Genomic DNA, 16698 nt, shown 5'->3' with positions numbered 1-16698 from the left:
AATTCAAGAAACAAAAAATCCTTGAGGGAAAAGGGATACCAAGAAATAAGAAATGGCTGAATAACATAAGGTCTATCCACACCATAGAATATTATGCAGCTATTAGAATAAATTAGTGCATTAGCGGTGTAAGAGTTGATTAAGTGGGATTTCTATGAGTGAAAAAGGATGCAAAAACATGTACATGCAATTCCATTTTTATTTTTTTAAAGATTTTTATTTATTTGACAGAGAGAGAGAACACAAGCTGGGGGCACAGCAGGCAGAGGGAGAGGGAGAAGCAGGCTTCCCGCTGAGCGGGGAGCCTAATATGGGGCTTGATCTATCCCAGGACCCTGGGATCATGACCTGAGCCAAAGGCAGGCGCTTAACAATTGAACCACCCAAGTGACCCGCAATCCCATTTTTAATAGTGATCCAACCCATTTATGTATTTGTACCTATATAATGTACACATGCATGCACACACACACATATTCATATGTTCATATGAACATGGAAGGGTATACCTCATAAAGTTGTTCACATGAATTACCTTGGGAGGGGAATAATGGGGTCTGATATGAATTGTCAGGAGCAGATGTAAAACATTAGTTTTATATCTCCTGCCATAATTTTTAATGGTCTTCCATTGCCAATAAAATAATAAATATTTAGCCTCCACTAGCTGACCTCTATTTTCTTGGCCTTCTATAGTACTGTTTCTTATAAGGTCTTTCCATCTCAATCAAACTGATCTTTTTGCTGATATCTTTCTTGATTCATCATAGGTTCTCTCCCACCCCTGCCCTGTACTTAGCCCCCCCCCACTCACCCAGATAATTGATCCCCCTTCTTTTCAACTATTCCTTTAAGGAACCCCTCAAATTTCATGTGCTTTATGAAGAGCTTCCTATTCACTCTGACTTCTTTTTGGTATCCTTTCTTTCTATGATAGTGATACTTCAGTTTTCCGTGACGATTCCTTCAATATCTGCCTGACCATCCCCCCAGTTTGCCTGTGAAGAGAGCATTCCATTGACCACTGGGCCTAATGGACCTGCTCCAGGACACACCAGCAGGACATAGACAGCATCATCAGCCCTGCTCTTCTAACTCATATTTAAGTCCAGCTTTCTGAGCCCCAAAGCTGTGTTCTTTTTATTAAACCATGCTTGCTATATTTTCTTCTTTTGTATATGAAGGAATGTCATCTGCTGTCCCATCTTTCAGAGAGAGACTGGTATTACCCTACCCCTGGACCTCACTTTCTGTGGCTGATTTTCTGGGCTCCTGACCTTACCTTTTTTCAGCAGTGTAGAGGAGGCAGTATTCTATAGTTTCTGTGAATTCTTATCTCAACAGGGGTTAGATATATGTCATTGCCATTAGTGAGGACCTGTCCCCTGCTAGGCACTGTGCTCAGCATAAGGTATATAATAATTGTACCAGCAGGGTTTCATTATTAGCCCCTTACAGATAATGTAGAAAGGTTAGGTAAATTGTTCTGGGTCGCGCAGGTTAGGGGCAAAGCCCGGACTCTCAGGTTCCAAAATCTGTGTTCCCTTCCATGAGCCTCTGCAGGGCAGATCTAGCTTTAGCTTCAGAGTTAGGACTTAGAAGAGGGTACGAGAACAGGCTAGTATGGAAGGAAGAGCCACAGCAAAGCAGGATGAGCACAGGACTCTTGGCAAATATAGTCATAGCTGGGAGGAGTCTACACAAAGGCAAAGATGGGAGCCAGGAGCCTAGAAATCATTATGGGAGGTCTTCCCTTTGCCCTACAGGTAGTGTACTCTGCAAAATTGGCTCAAAACCTGCTTGAAAATCCTTATATGGATATGCCTTATATATATTTACCTCCTATCACTAACCTCCCTTTATGCCTACATCTTGACACAATCAAATTTCTTTCTGGATACTGTGTATCCAGTTGCCTCCCAAGTCTAGGTGCTGCCCCTAGAGTGAGAGTAAACTCATCCTGGGGACTATATATTCATGCCTGTCTGGTGCTTCAGATGTATGCAAGACTGTCTGTTCATGAATTAGGCAAATGAGTGAAAAACGATGCCTTCAACCAGAAGGGGTACATCCTACCCTGTTTGGAGGGCACCCCTGATTTTAACCCCCCTGGAAATTTCAGAGAGGAAAACTCGCAGCTGTTAGGCCCGGGTTTCCTTTCATTTTCCTGGTAGGTACAGTATCTATGAGCTGTGGTATTCACAAATGCCCAGCGTGCTGCCAGCAGGGATCAAAGACAGAGTCAGAAGAGGCAGAAATAGCAAAAATCCAATTCCAACGCCTTTACGGCTTACAGTCATTTAGCATTTCATCTCCATGAATTTCCCAGGGTGCATTCCAGAGTTGTGTGTATTTAAGTTTTGACCCTTAGCTGCCCATTGTCCCATTCCCTTTCTGAGTATCCAGAAAGTCACACTATTAGTCAGAGGGGAAACACATGGGGTAATAAGAAGAAAAGCAACTCAGTAACCTGACCAAATTGTTTTAAATAATTTCTGACTCAGAATGACCATATCTCTGCCCTTTTGTTGCCCACTCCACTGAACCCTCCACCCCTTTGGCAATTTCTGCTTCCATTCTGGCCTGATGGGGTCAAAATAACATAAAATCATCCATTCTAACATAAGTCTTATCTGATTTTTTTTTTTTTTTTAATATCAAAGAAGTCAGTGTGCACTCAGAAACATTGTATATCAAGAGACTGGGTTCTCTGGTTCTCATTTGAACTTTCTGAGGTTCCTGCAACACTAGCTTAAGTTCAGTCAGTTTGATGTTATGACTTTGAGTTTGGCGTTTAAGGCGCTATGAAATAAACATCAATACAATGCTGACTCTTGTTTCATTTGAACTATTTGGCCCTCCAGGGCAGACTCGGGCAAATCTAGAAATTTGAGTTTCACCGATTACTGAACTTTAAAGGAGGACTGAAGTTATGGATTAAGGGAGGCTGACTTTCAAAAACTGCTTCTAACTTAAAGTAAACAGCTCAGGCTCCTCATCAGCTTTTCCTGAGCCATCTCTGGTTAAAAGTTGGCCCCACTGGAAGTCAGTCTACAGCCTGTCTCTATTCTTCCAGAATTACAGGTTGCCATGGTTACAGTGGCTTCTGGAAATGAACTTCATAATTGCTGCATATTGCATATAAACAGCTGGATTCCCTCTTTCAATTTCACTCTGAAACAATGAAGGCCCAAGAAAATATCCTTGTATTTGAATCACTGACATGCTAAAGATCATTATACCAGTAGTGAAGCATCATGGCACAGGGAAACTTGAAAAAATGATGAAGTCAAATTGCCCGGGCTCTATATATGTAGATGAATGTAAAATGCATATGTGTGATTCCACATACACAAAGTAAGAATCCTTGAAAAGCTGAAAGAGCCCCTCCTTTTTTCAAAGATCCATTAATCCAACTACTGTTTTACAGGGTGTGAAACAGAAACCCAGAGCCTGAGCATTTTCTGTGTGTGCTCTCACAGCAAGACAAGTACAGAATGGGATTTACAGAACAGCCTGGTGCTACGGATATGGCTCCAGTCACATTCAGAACTTGGGCTTGAGTTCCGGCTCTACTACCGATCAGCTGTGTGGTTTCCAAGTGTCATTTAACCAGGCACTCAGTCTATGTGTGTATTTTAAGAGAGTGGGTTATAAAGTTTTTGCTGCTAATGTGGTCCCTCTATCAATAGTAGTTGCTGAGAAGCCAAGGTTAGTGGCTGTGTCTACCCTAAATATCTGCTGTACTGGCCCTCCATGGGCTTCTAAGATTCCCACATTGTATTCCCCTTTAGAGAAACATATTGATATGATTTTTAAAATAAAATCGCTATGAGGAAGGTGAGGTATTACTGGCTGTTAATATCCTAGCAAAGATCAGTTGATGAAGTTAGTTAATCATATAGTACAGTGTTGAGAACATGAGGCCCAAATGATAATGAGGAAGGGGTTCTTTTTGGGGTGGAAGGTTAGTTGAAAAAGACAAGTTCCTAGAGGTTTGTGGGGAACCTAGGTCTACAGAGAGTTCACCTGGTTGATAGAGGAGAGGAAAGAGGATGCAGAGGGATTCAATAAGGAGATGAGGAGACTTATTTCATAAAAGGAGGGTATTTTTCTGTCTTACTATCCACTCATGTAGTTGTTTCTCTCTTTGAGAAAGTCTTAAAATGTTCCCAAGGAAAGTTACATAGAGAATAATAATGCTGCTAAGGCAATAATTAAAAAAAAAAATCTCTTAATAAAGAACTATTTCTCTGTCCTACCTAGAGCCTGCATAGGTAACATTCTGGTTCTGAATGTCAAATCTCAGCGGCCAGCCTTGTTACTTTCCAGAGCTGTGCAACCTGCCCTCTCCCTATGCCTGATTAAGGTTTGATCTTCCACAAGATGTCCTTACTATGGAAAACAGCCAATGATGAGAAGAGGATTTCCTCCTCCTCCTTGGAACTGGACTTTCTTCTCAGGCAAGACCTGGCTATAGCTTTCCAGATGTCCTGAAAGGATGAAAATGCAATGCTAGGCAGCGACTCCTCTGGGTGTCTTTGTCCCTTTTATAGAGCCCAAAATGTACTCATTTTAAGAAAATAACAACAAAACAACACCAACTACTTTAACCCCCCCTCTGACTCCCTGGCCCACAACTGGGGCTAAGAAAGACCACCGGGGGCCCCTCTACCTCTCGGTTGGAAACACTCCTCCTGGTAATCAGTAACAGATGGGTATAGCCCAATCCACCTTTGATCTCCTCGTAAATCTCACCTGGTTTCTTATGCATTGAGACCCTTTCTAAATACTTATTTGCTGTAGGTTTTGTCCCCTGACTTGTTTTTTCCTCTTTCCTCAAATACAAGTTTCCTGCTGTCTGATCACTGATAATATCTTTTCACCATGAAACCCTCTCCCTAATAGAGGCATGCCTTTTCCTCAGGCAAATGTTCCCACATGCTTCAAGGTTCAGCATGATTCATCAATTTCTTGAATCATGCCTCCCCTAAAACAAAAGATATTCTTTAGGGGAGCATCACAAAGGATTAGCACTTAATAAATATTTGTTGATTTTTTGATAGCTTGATATGCCTGGGAATTTTGATACCCAGGCTGACTGAATACGAACCACTCATTCATCAATTTTGTTGAGTATCTACTATGTGTTAGGATTTTTCATAAACAATACCTTATTTATTCCAAAGTCTCTTTTTTCCAGGAATAAAGATAAACGAAAAATGAAAAATAGAAGATGGAAGATTTTGTTAACAGAGGGAGTTTGAATTTCTACCATTACTGTTTGAGACCCCAGGCTTACCAATTCTCTTCATATTTTATTTCTGTTCATGTGTGAGAAAAGCCAGAGGAAAGTTTCTCGGTTTGTTAGGAGAAAGATGCGGGTGTTGGAGATGTTAAAGTAAGTTTTTCTGGCCTCTACTTCCAAGGCTATCCTAAGGACCAGGAAGATCTACGGACATAGAGCCTCTGGCTAAAACTGTTTTGCACAGTTTATTTTAGGAAAAGAAAACTTGCCTCTGTCCAGAGATAAGTCAGAAGATTGCAGGGTGGGGGTGGAGGTGAGGAGGAGTAGTGTTAGCAGAAAGAACTTTCCATGGCAGAACTCTACTTCTTTTTTTACGTAATCCTTATCCACTCACCCCGGGCTGTCATTCCTGCCTCTGTGCCCTCAAGAACAAATGCAGCAGCACAGTGACATTTTAATAATAATACTTTGTACTTATACAGCACCTGTCAGCCAATGATCTCAAAGTACTTCTCCTGTGATTAACTCATTAATCCTCACAAGGATAACTGACTTTCCCAAGGTCACAGAACAGTGAATGTCAGGGGCAGTCGTGTGCTCCTGCTCTGAAGACTGTCCACCTGCCTGCCTGCCACAAAGCCGCCTCGGGCATAATCCAGACTGTCCACCTGCCTGCCTGCCACAAAGCCGCCTCGGGCATAATCCAGACTGTCCACCTGCCTGCCTGCCACAAAGCTGCCTCAGACATAATCCAGGCTTCCCGAGCTACCATGAGTTTATAATTGCATGTCTGGGTCTTCCATTATACCATTTTGCTTAATTAGTCTAGTAGTCAGACGGTCTCTGTTTAGAAATCCTCCCATCTGTGGCTGGAAATGCAAAAGTTCTTGGGTAGGGGTGGAGACACTGTGATGCCCCACCCTATAGAACATGACACCTTGTGTCTTGGATTTGGTGGTCAGCAGCACACAGTGCACTCACCCAAGTAGAATGAAGTAGTTGGGAAGTGGCACCAGTGACTAGATCTGCCTAGCAAACAGCATTAGAGGCAGGGTGACAAAGAGTAAGGTTTAGCACTCATTGTGGCTACATCCTCTCTTTCCAGTGTAGATCACAACCAGCATGAGAACTTAGCCTGGCACAGAAGGGATGTCCACAGATGGTAAGAGTGCAGAAATAAGGGCTTTGGACAGCTGTTGATCTTTGAACACTGGGGCAGCCCCTGAGAGGAATGTCTTCCTAGGCAGCACAGCCCAGGTCATTAAGCTAGGCTTCACAGGCTGGTCTTCATTCCTACACAACACCTGGGTTACCAGGCAGGTCCCAGAACAAGGATTCATACAAATGAGCTTTGACTCAAGCATATTTGCAAGAACTGGGGGATACCAAATTTGAAAATTCAAGTTCAAACAAACTGAAAACAAGAGCCTTTGAGAAAGGAGGAAATGCATTGGGGAGCATCTGGTTTCACCTATGGTTTGATAGGTTAGGGTCATAGTTGCAAGAAGCTTACCTGGAAATACTAGAGACATCTGGGTCATATTAACAGGGAAGGTGATTACTGCATGGAGGGTCAGAACAACTTAAGAATTTTCTGAATCACTGGAGACTGGCTCAAGAACCAATGCAGCACAGCTCCCTTAGGTGGGGCAGGAGGGAAGACAGACACAGGAGATAGTTACTCTCAGTCCTGTTGGATATACAGACTGTATGTTCATGAGAAGGTAATTAATACAAAGAACTAAGTGCTCAGTAAGTGTATTTAAAATAGACTAAAAGATTTCAGAAGAAAGAAAAGCCAACCAGGGTCAGTGCTATTAGAGAAGTTCCATGCAGTGAGTAAAATCTAAACAGGGCCCTCAATGACAGGTTGGCTGTATCAGAAGGAATATAAAAGAGTGAAAGTAGGGGTGCCTGGGTGGCTCAGTTGGTTAAACGTCTGCCTTTGGCTCAGGTCATGATCCCAGGGTCCTGGGATCGAGCCCTGTGTTAGGCTCCCTGCTCAGTGGGGAGCCTGCTTCTCCTCCTCCCCATACTCAGCTCATGCTCTCTCTCTCTCTTTCTCAAATAAATAAATAAATAAATATTTAAAAAAAAGAGTGAAAGCAGAATTATAAATACAATATATTAAGCCCCTACTATGTATGAGATAATTTATATTCATTAGCTTCTGAATCCACACAGAAACAAAATAACAATTATTATCCCCTCTTAAAATTGAGGAAGCAGCCTCAGAAAAATATTAAATAATTAAGAAAATGTTACAGAGCAAGGTAGTAGCAGAAATAGTATTCAAACTCATCTGTCCAATGCTAATCTAGTGGTCATTCCACTATATCATTATCTTTTCTCTCTTACTATGAAGTGCTGCATAAAAGTAGAAGAAATGCCAGGTGTACACTAGAAGGTGGGACCTTTTAGTGCTGCCTAATCAGGGACACAGTAAGAGAATAAAGGCAATATTTTTTTTTAAAGATTTTATTTATTTATTTGAGAGAGAGAATGAGATAGAGAGAGAGAGAGCATGGGGGGGGGGAGGGTCAGAGGGAGAAGCAGACTTCCTGCTGAGCAGGGAGCCCAGTGCAGGACTCGATCCCGGACTCCAGGATCAAGACTTGAGCAGAAGGCAGCTGCTTAACCAACTGAGCCACCCAGGTGCCCCTAAAGGCAATAATTTTGAGTCTATATAGCAGATGGCCCTGAATGCCTAGCCTAGGAATTTGGACTCCATTTAATAACACACATGGGATCATGGATGTGTTTTAAGGAAGGAAGTCTCCAGAGTGCTCTGGTAGGAACATTGGTCTAGCAGCAGCACGGACTGTGGCTGGAAGGTAGGGAACCCTGTGAGGAGGTTATTGCAATTGTTTAGGTATGGGGTAGCAACGGTCAGACCCCCAAGCACCGTGGTAAGAGGAGATGGATATAAGAATCATTTTTTTTAAAAACACTAAAGAAAACATTTTAACGATCAAAAGTCACCCTCTGGGACCAATGGAGGAACAGATTCATGAGGGAGGGCCTCAAGATCATGAAACCCTTAAGATGCCTGACTTGGGCCCCAATGGGAACAACCCAGCCTGCACATATGATGACCAGTTTTCCTCTTGAGAATGTCTGACAGCAGGGACCTTATGGCCTATCTAAGTTGTCCTCCTCAGGACCTGAACCCCATCTGTGGTCAGGGACATCTACCCTATCCAACCACAATCTTCCCTGCTTTTATTTAAACATTCTTTTTCTCTAGTTAGAAGTTGGTCGATTGGGGAGCTTTAATACCATATTAAGTAGTGATTTGTAATCCAGCAGTCAGTGACTTCTCATAAAGAAGAGGCTGTAAGACTACATGGCCTCAAGGAATCTGCATGTGTCTGCAGAGGATGGATTCAGACCAGAATTGACTGTGGCACAGAAGGTAGATTTTTAGGCAAGGAACTTGAGGTGGTATACAGTTACATGACATTTTATCACAAAAAGGCCTGCATATCAATTGTCCTAATTCTATATGGGGTTGACAGTCCCTTTTTGTGGGCTATTAACCTCTCATTTCTGTCCACTACCCCCCTCTGGAGAGAAAACAATGGCAGTATCATATGGGGGGGGGAATGGAACTTGCCCACTTCTCTGCTCTGTTTTCTCTGGGTGCTAGCAAGGTAGAAGGAAGGGTGTATGTATGCACTGTGTTCAGTTCACCCTCCTCCACACACTCCTTTACAGCAAGTTTAAACAAAGAACTAGTTAATCACCATTTGGCAAGCATAGTGGCTCTGGTGTCTCCATACCAGTGAAGGCTGGAGTGAAGGATCTAGCTTCAGAGATGATGGCAATGATGCAGCTACAGGTCCCCAGTGTTAGTGGAAGAGGCCCACCTGAGTTCATGGCCCAGGCAGAGTTTCTATTTGTGTCTCAGCATGGGTCCAGAAGGGACTTGAACTCTGGGTATTGAAGTCCTGGCTTCAGCAAGCAACGCCAGGCATTAGAACAATGCAGGGGGAATACTGGCAATGTGTTGTACTATTAGATTGAAAAACTATTTTCATGGCCAAAAGATGGAACCCAATTTTAATTCTCCTATAACCTCTGTCCCCCATCTTTTCATAGAGAATTGGCAAGTAGATGGAGCACTATATATGTCTCATTAACTACCCTTTGTATTTTTAATGAGAAAGTTCTAGAAATAGTGTTCCCTACAATAAAAACCGCCTAACTTATTATGGAGACAAAAGTTTAGAATTTTCAGCAGTTCTTAGGTCCGTGGAAGGGAGAGATTAAGGAAGCCAGTGAAACTAGGAAGCCCGTATCAGATCACAGGACGCATGGTGACGACCTCTCCCCTCTCCCTTCACTAAGACTGCAGCTTCCATTGGGGCTGAGGAGCTGTCACCAAAGTGCGCAACTGCCTCATTACCAGAGAGAGGAGCTGCACCCTGGGAACCTTCCCAGCCCCCTGAGGCACAGAGACCCAGGATAACAGCATGGCAATGCACCCCCTGCTGGCTTTTATTGTATGCTAATGTAATGGGGCCATCAGTCTGAAGGCTGTCTGTGCATAGAAACAGGATTTCTTTTTGTCTAGTTGGAAGTCATTTGAGATTTTAGCAAGTAGAAATGAGTGTGTGTTGCAGGAGGTAGGAAAAGAGAAGGACACAAAGCAGAGAGGGAGGATATATTGGGAGTGTGTAAAACAAAGATTCTGTGAGGGAACATGAGAGAAACTCAGAGAGTTTCCTGTTTTAATGAAGTTTAACTTCAGAGTATAACAAAATGCAGGGTAACGGACCAGCATATACTCATTGCAGATCACCAAAACAAATCCACAGGGCCAGGGTCACATACAGCAGGGAAGCCCAAGGTCACCCAACTTTTGAAGAATGAGAAATTGAGCACAGGCACATCTCCAAAATGTGTTTTTCCTCAGGGAAGAATTGCCATTTACTGTGCTGCTTTCCCTTTTCCAGAAAGAACATATGTCTCTTAATGTAATAAAAAAAGGTTTCCATGCTGCCTTTGGAATACCTTTCTTTCAAAGAGACTTCTATTTCCAGAAGTGACTTTGTAGACAATGATCGTCAAGTATGCAGAAAGAAAGGAAAAAAGGGGGAAAGAAGGGGAGGAGAAGGAAATAAAGCAGGAAGGAAGGGATGGAGTGGGGAGGGAAGAAGGAAGGAAGGAGGGAAAGAGGGAGGGAGGGAAGAACAATGTTAGCCTAACTGGTTGCCACATGCCACATGCCACATGTGGTGGTGGTTTTATATAGACTTTTACCTCATCCCCAGATAACCCTTAAGCAGAACACTACAGAGGGAGTCACATAAACTCATCCATGGGAGAAGTTCCATGTCGCTCTGTTCACCATTTCTTTCTCCCTGGTCCTTTCCAGTTCCCAGACCATGAGGCACACAGCCAGACTCGTCCGTTTCCTAGTATTTGGGTCCTTCATATCCTTTTCCAGCTGAGCATGGGGCCCTTAAAGCAGGAAGCAGAGACTACATTATCTCTTTTAACTTCATGAATAGCATGATGAAGGCTTGAGAACACATCAGGTTTTCAGTACACATTTGTGGAATAATTATTTCCTCTAATACAGATTTTCTAAAAGACAACTCCATTCGATATCTAAGTTTTAGCTCTATCACAAAAAGTGATGCATAAGTGGGGCGCCTGGATGGCTCAGTTGGTTAAGCGGCTGCCTTAGGCTCGGGTCATGATCCCAGGGTCCTGGGATTGAGCCCCACATTGGGCTCCCTGCTCAGCGGAAAGCCTGCTTCTCCCTCTCCCACTCCCCCTGCTTGTGTTCCTGCTCTCGCTGTCTCTCTCTCTCTGTCAAATAAATAAATAAAATCTTAAAAAAAAAAAAGTGATGCATAAGCTTTGTAATGATTGAAAAGTGTTCAGTGGCATTGCATCCTTTCACGGCAACCCCCCTCTGGTGTCAAATAGCATCAAAGCCATTTGATATCAGAGGAACAGAGTTGGGAGACAGGCTCACAATGTTGCAGGTGAGAAGAGCCATCACCCTTCTTTCCTCTTAAAAATCCAAGTCCATTTATTTCCTGTGAGTTCACATAACCATTTTGTTGTACTTAGGACTCAAATTCTTATCAAACACTCACTTGGATCATCCTCCATGAGTCAGGGGCCATGGAAACTGAAATGTAACAGTAAGACTGGTTGGAAAGAGCTCTGGGATGTAAGTTCTGCTACTAGTTTGGCTGTGTGATAGTAAATAAGTGTTACCCCTTACTGGTGCCTCAGTTTCTCTCTGCATGTTAAACAAGGAGGACAAGCTACATAAACCTAATGACTTCCAGCCTTCACACCCTAGTTTTAATCATCCAGTCCCACACCAGGAACTGGGTAGAAACTTCAATCCCTTGACACCTCCAGGGGCTTTATGCATTAGCATCCAAGGTTTCTCTGACTCTCTTAAAGCTACCTTGTTTTACAGAAGATTTTAATCCTAATGTCCAACAAGGTCAAAGAGAGTCAGCTTCTGAAATGAAAAGATTAATGTTGCCATGCCTGGGAGAGAAACCAGAGGGAGATTTCTGCCCGAGCATGAGAATTCTATCTTGTAGGATTTTTTTTTTCTTCACAGCAAATAAGGTTTATGGATTGCAATGAGGAGTCGGTTGCATTAAAATAAGTCTTTTTACAGTATTTTCCCATTTAAGCCTCACATGGGCAGCATGCTGGATTGGGCCCGGAAAGGCAGACTCACTAGTTTTTCAATTTAGTTTGTTAATAGCCTGCCTTTCATAAAAGCATCAGGCACAATCACACCAATCCCTAAATCAATAGGATGATGCAGCAATGCCTCACAGAAATGATATTTTTGAAATAAATATATACCATTCAGCCAGGCCTGTTTGACATCAAATTTATATACTCAATAAGAAAGCACAATTAATGGTCCCGGACTGTATTTTCCTTCACCTATTTCACATTTCAGGAAGCACAGGATTTCTTAAGAAAAAAAAAAAATAATAAAAGAAGAAGAAAGAAAAAGAGCAAAAAAGCATTCCATTCATAAATGGAATGAAGGTATTAAAAAACAATGCTGGCTTATTGGGTGCCTCCCACAACCCATTTATCTTGCCACCAATCTCATTTCTCTCTTCATTTTGGGTCTTTGCAAAGATGTTACTTCTTTAGAGAAAATTTCCCTGACACCCCATGTAAAACAGCACCCCATTCTCTCTCTGTCCATTTACCCTGCTCTTCATGGCATTTCATTACATTATATTTGTTTACCGTCACTCCTCCTCCCAACAAATGTAAGCTTCATGGGGGCAGGATCTTTGCTATTTTGTTCAGCACTAAATCCCCAGTGACTACAAAAGTACCTGGCTTCTGGTAAATATCTAACAGAATTTCTTTAGAGAATGAGTAGAAGAATGAATGAATGAATAAAAATAAATTGATGAATGAATAAATACCTCATTTCCCCTCCCAGGTGTATCGATCATGAAACTGTGTAATCACATTCATACAGTAAAACAACCATAGAGGATATACATGCTTCCACTTACTAAACCAATCAATCAGTAACAACGCTTAGTTTTGATGAGATTTCCCTCTGGGATGTGTGCACAGTGTGTACACATGTTGGGGGAGTATTCCATGTTGTTATAAATAATGCAGAATAATGATAAAACTATGCTGATTGGGGAATACTGCCAGTATTACCATGTTTACCTCTATCCTTCCTCTGTGTCCCCACATTCTAGGGAAATTTTTGTCTCCACTTTTACAGGGTTTCCATTTTTCTACCCTTCTAACTAACACTTTTATCCATTTCTGCCATTTTGGCAAACTGTTAGCAAACTTGGAGGTAAAGGAATTTTATGAAAGATTGCTATGGGTTACTAGGGGTAAACTCTTTTATGGTCTTTGAAAATTCAAATTAAGGACAGAAATCACATTTAAATTACTCTTTGTTGCTGAGTGGTATTTCATTGAGTCCAACACATGCTAAGACTGAACTCCAGGGGATCACAGATTATACTTGGGTTTTGTTTGATGACCTCTATAAGAGACTTATTATTGCCCTCTCCAACTATACCTAAAGTAGAATTATCTTACACTAGTACCAAGAGTAGATTTTTTTACCATGAGTGCATAGGTCTATTGTATTTGTATTCGGAAAAAGTTTGAGTTCATCCAACAAAAACCATCATTGTTGGACTGCAACAACTGGAGAAATTACAAAGAATTTCAGACTACAGTGATGACAGAACTCCAAATTTTGGGGGGGGAAACAAATATGGTACGGGAATAAATGTTACAGGCAAGAACTAGCCTTGAGAGATCTCAGTAAATTGAAGAAGTCAAAATATTCCCGTAGCAATATTTGAACTGGTTATTAGACATTTTGTCCTAACTCCTACAGACATCCATTTTCTGAAGAAATCAGTCACTTTGAGGCAAGGAGAAGAAATCAGTGTCAGGACTGATCAGATCCATGGAGAACTTTACTGGCAAAAGCACAGACCCTGGGGACTGAGCTCTGCTCTGTCCTGGGACTAAAGCCAGCTTTTAAACTTCTGGTTCAGGCTATCTGATTTAAAAAAAAAAAAGGAAGGAAGGAAAAAAGAAGATTGAGGTACCTGAAGGAGCCTACCTTTCCCATGTGCCTTTCCCATGTACCACTGAGAAGTTACTGTGCTCATAACTAAAAGGAAAGGGCTGTTAATCATGTTTAGAGCATGCCACTGAAACAGCAGCAGAATAAACAGCTATGGAGGAGAAAATTGATGGCAACCAAGGGAGAATTTAAGGGGCTAATATCTACCTACTTCGTTGCAGGATATTCTGCCAAATTGTGGGACCAAGAAAAAAAAAAGTATATATGATGGTCTCTTCCTTCTAGGAGAGATTAACTATATGTAAACAAGTGCAATATAAATCAATGTGGAATAGTCACAACCAGGATTAGGGGAAGCCCGTGTTGTTTGGTCAAGCAGGTTACAAAAAAGGGTGAATTGAGCTGGTCTGAAATGTGTCATTGCTACAGGTCTTAATGAGTGGAATAAGGCTGATTGTCCTAAAGGTAGATACTGTGTTCACTGTGCGACATCAGTCTAGTTCATTAATAATTGGTAGTCACTCTTACTGTGCATATATTCTGTGCTAGGCACTGTACTAAGCAATGTAGAGTAATTATCTCATTTAATCATCACAACTTCTCCATAGAGGTGGTGAATATCATTATTACTGCTTTCTCACAGATGAGGAAACTGAGGCACAGGAAGGGTAGTAACTTGTCCGTAGTCTCATAGATGACAGAGTCAAGGCTCAAACCATAGTCTACCTGATGTTGAAAACACTGGACTCCATTACTGATAATAAAAACTAAGTCTAACTGAGTATCATGATTTGGGTTATTGTTCTGAGCACTGTGAAAGTACAATTCTTTTAACACCACACTGTCAGGCAAGTGAGATTATTTCCTATTTTGCATATGAAGAAACAGAAGCAAAGAGAGAGATAAGTTGTACAAGGTCATACACCTAGGAAGTTACAGAGCTGGCATTATAACACTGGTAGCTGGTGTAGAGAGCCAAGTTCATAAGTTTTATATCTAATGCCTCTCTAGTTTTACATTATGCAAAATGTTCTCCACACATTTACTGCCCATTCTACCCTATAGTCTAGTTTTAAGATGTGGAGATGATAGTAATGTTTAAACCCTGATTAGTTTTTCACCATTCGCCTGATGAGTTATTTTCATTTAGGACCAGAGTCTGCTCTCTTGACTATAGAAGAGCATGTAGAGAATGATCGAGAGGCATCAAAGGTTCCCTTGCCTCAAGAACTTCTTTATGGACTCCAGCCAAGGTTTTGAATTTCCAATCTTTGGATTCAAACCATTCTACAGGTCAGAATTAAAGAAGAAATGTGTTGGTGGTGAACAGAGAGAACTTCATCAGAGATAAAACACCTGGCTGTGGTTAGCTGGAATGACTTTCCTTGAAAGAATGGACCAAGGGATTGATCAGTTAGGATGGAGAGAGGGGAATGAAAAGACGCAAAAGAGAAAATGTGAAGTAGGCAGTTAGGCACTTAGTAGGCAATGACCTGGGCTCTGAGGAGGGCGAAGGAATCTACTAAAAGAGAAGAGAGACTCTCTGGGGGAGAATACATGGAGAACAAAAATCTTTCTTGGCCTCTGCATCATTTCCCTTAGTCTGAACTTTGTCTTAGGTACCATGGCCTAGACCCATAGAGCAAGAGGGCAGTATCAGCCCTGATGCATCCACATCCCCATATTGGCAGCAGGTAAAGACACAGAGAGAGGTTGGCATTATGTAAAGATGAGGTCTGGAAAAGTGAATGATATTGGCCAGTATTAATTACTTCCATTTTAGTGTGAAGGCAAATTACTCCCTTCTCTGTGTGTGTGTGGGGGGTTTATCTGTTGTAACCACTTCTCCTTCACATGCCTTGCCCACTTAGGGGATCTGGCTTCAAGGCTAATTTTTTTTTCAATTCTGAGTCATGTGTTTAGGCTAATTCACTTCACCTCCTGGGCCGTTATATGTGCTATGGTTACAGCTCCTATTTGTCAAACATGTAAGTTATGAGTGCCAAATACATAAAATGCTTCCCCTACTTTGGCTCTGGATAACAAACTGACCAACACCGTGAGGCAAATGTTCTTAATCCCATTTAATGGGCAGGCTTATCCTGTGGACATTCAGATACTCTATAACTTACTAATGATTAGAGAGCTTATGAGAGTCAACACAGAATTTGAACTCAGTTCTGTTTTATTTCAGAACTGATGCATTTCAGCATGCTGCCTTCCTGTTTTCTTATATTATGTCTAATCTCTTGTTGCAGAGTGAAAAAACTAAAGGAAAGGAGGAAAGGAGGGAGGGAGGGAGGGAAGGAGGGAAGGAGGGAAGGAGAGAGGGGAGGGAAGGAGAGAGGGGAGGGAGGGAGGGAGGGAGGGAGGAAGGAAGGAAGGAAGGAAGGAAGGAAGGAAGGAAGGAAGGAAGGAAGGAAGGGAGGAAGGGAGGAAGGGAGGGAGGGAGGGAGGGAGGCTTTGTTTTTTTTCAAAGGTTTATTTCGGGCATCAGTATGTTGGGGTCCCCAGGCTCTGACAGAGACAGAGGTAAGAAAAGGTCCTTGGCATCTACCTATTAAGCAGATGAGAACAATTTCTAGTTCATGGTCCCATATGACTCTTCTCAAGATGTGAAACTTTGATTGAGTCTCTGATTTTATTTGCTTCTATTTCAAGTGTGACTGCTTTCTGGACTGCAGACATGAGTGTGGGATGGTGGAATGGGGGTGGGAAGGAATATAATTTAGTTTAAATTGTATTTTTGAGCAACACAGACACTTGGATATCATTCTTTATATACTAGACTATGCCACACAGCATATCATCTGGGCATACTTAAACCTAAAATCCCCCACCTCCTGAGGCTGCACTTACAGTA

This window comes from Eumetopias jubatus, unplaced genomic scaffold, assembly GCF_037043125.1.
Source record: "Eumetopias jubatus isolate StellerSeaLion01/CBP00866 unplaced genomic scaffold, mEumJub1_p1.0 scaffold_16, whole genome shotgun sequence".
NCBI classification, from domain to species: domain Eukaryota; kingdom Metazoa; phylum Chordata; class Mammalia; order Carnivora; family Otariidae; genus Eumetopias; species Eumetopias jubatus.
This window is presented reverse-complemented; position numbering follows the sequence as displayed.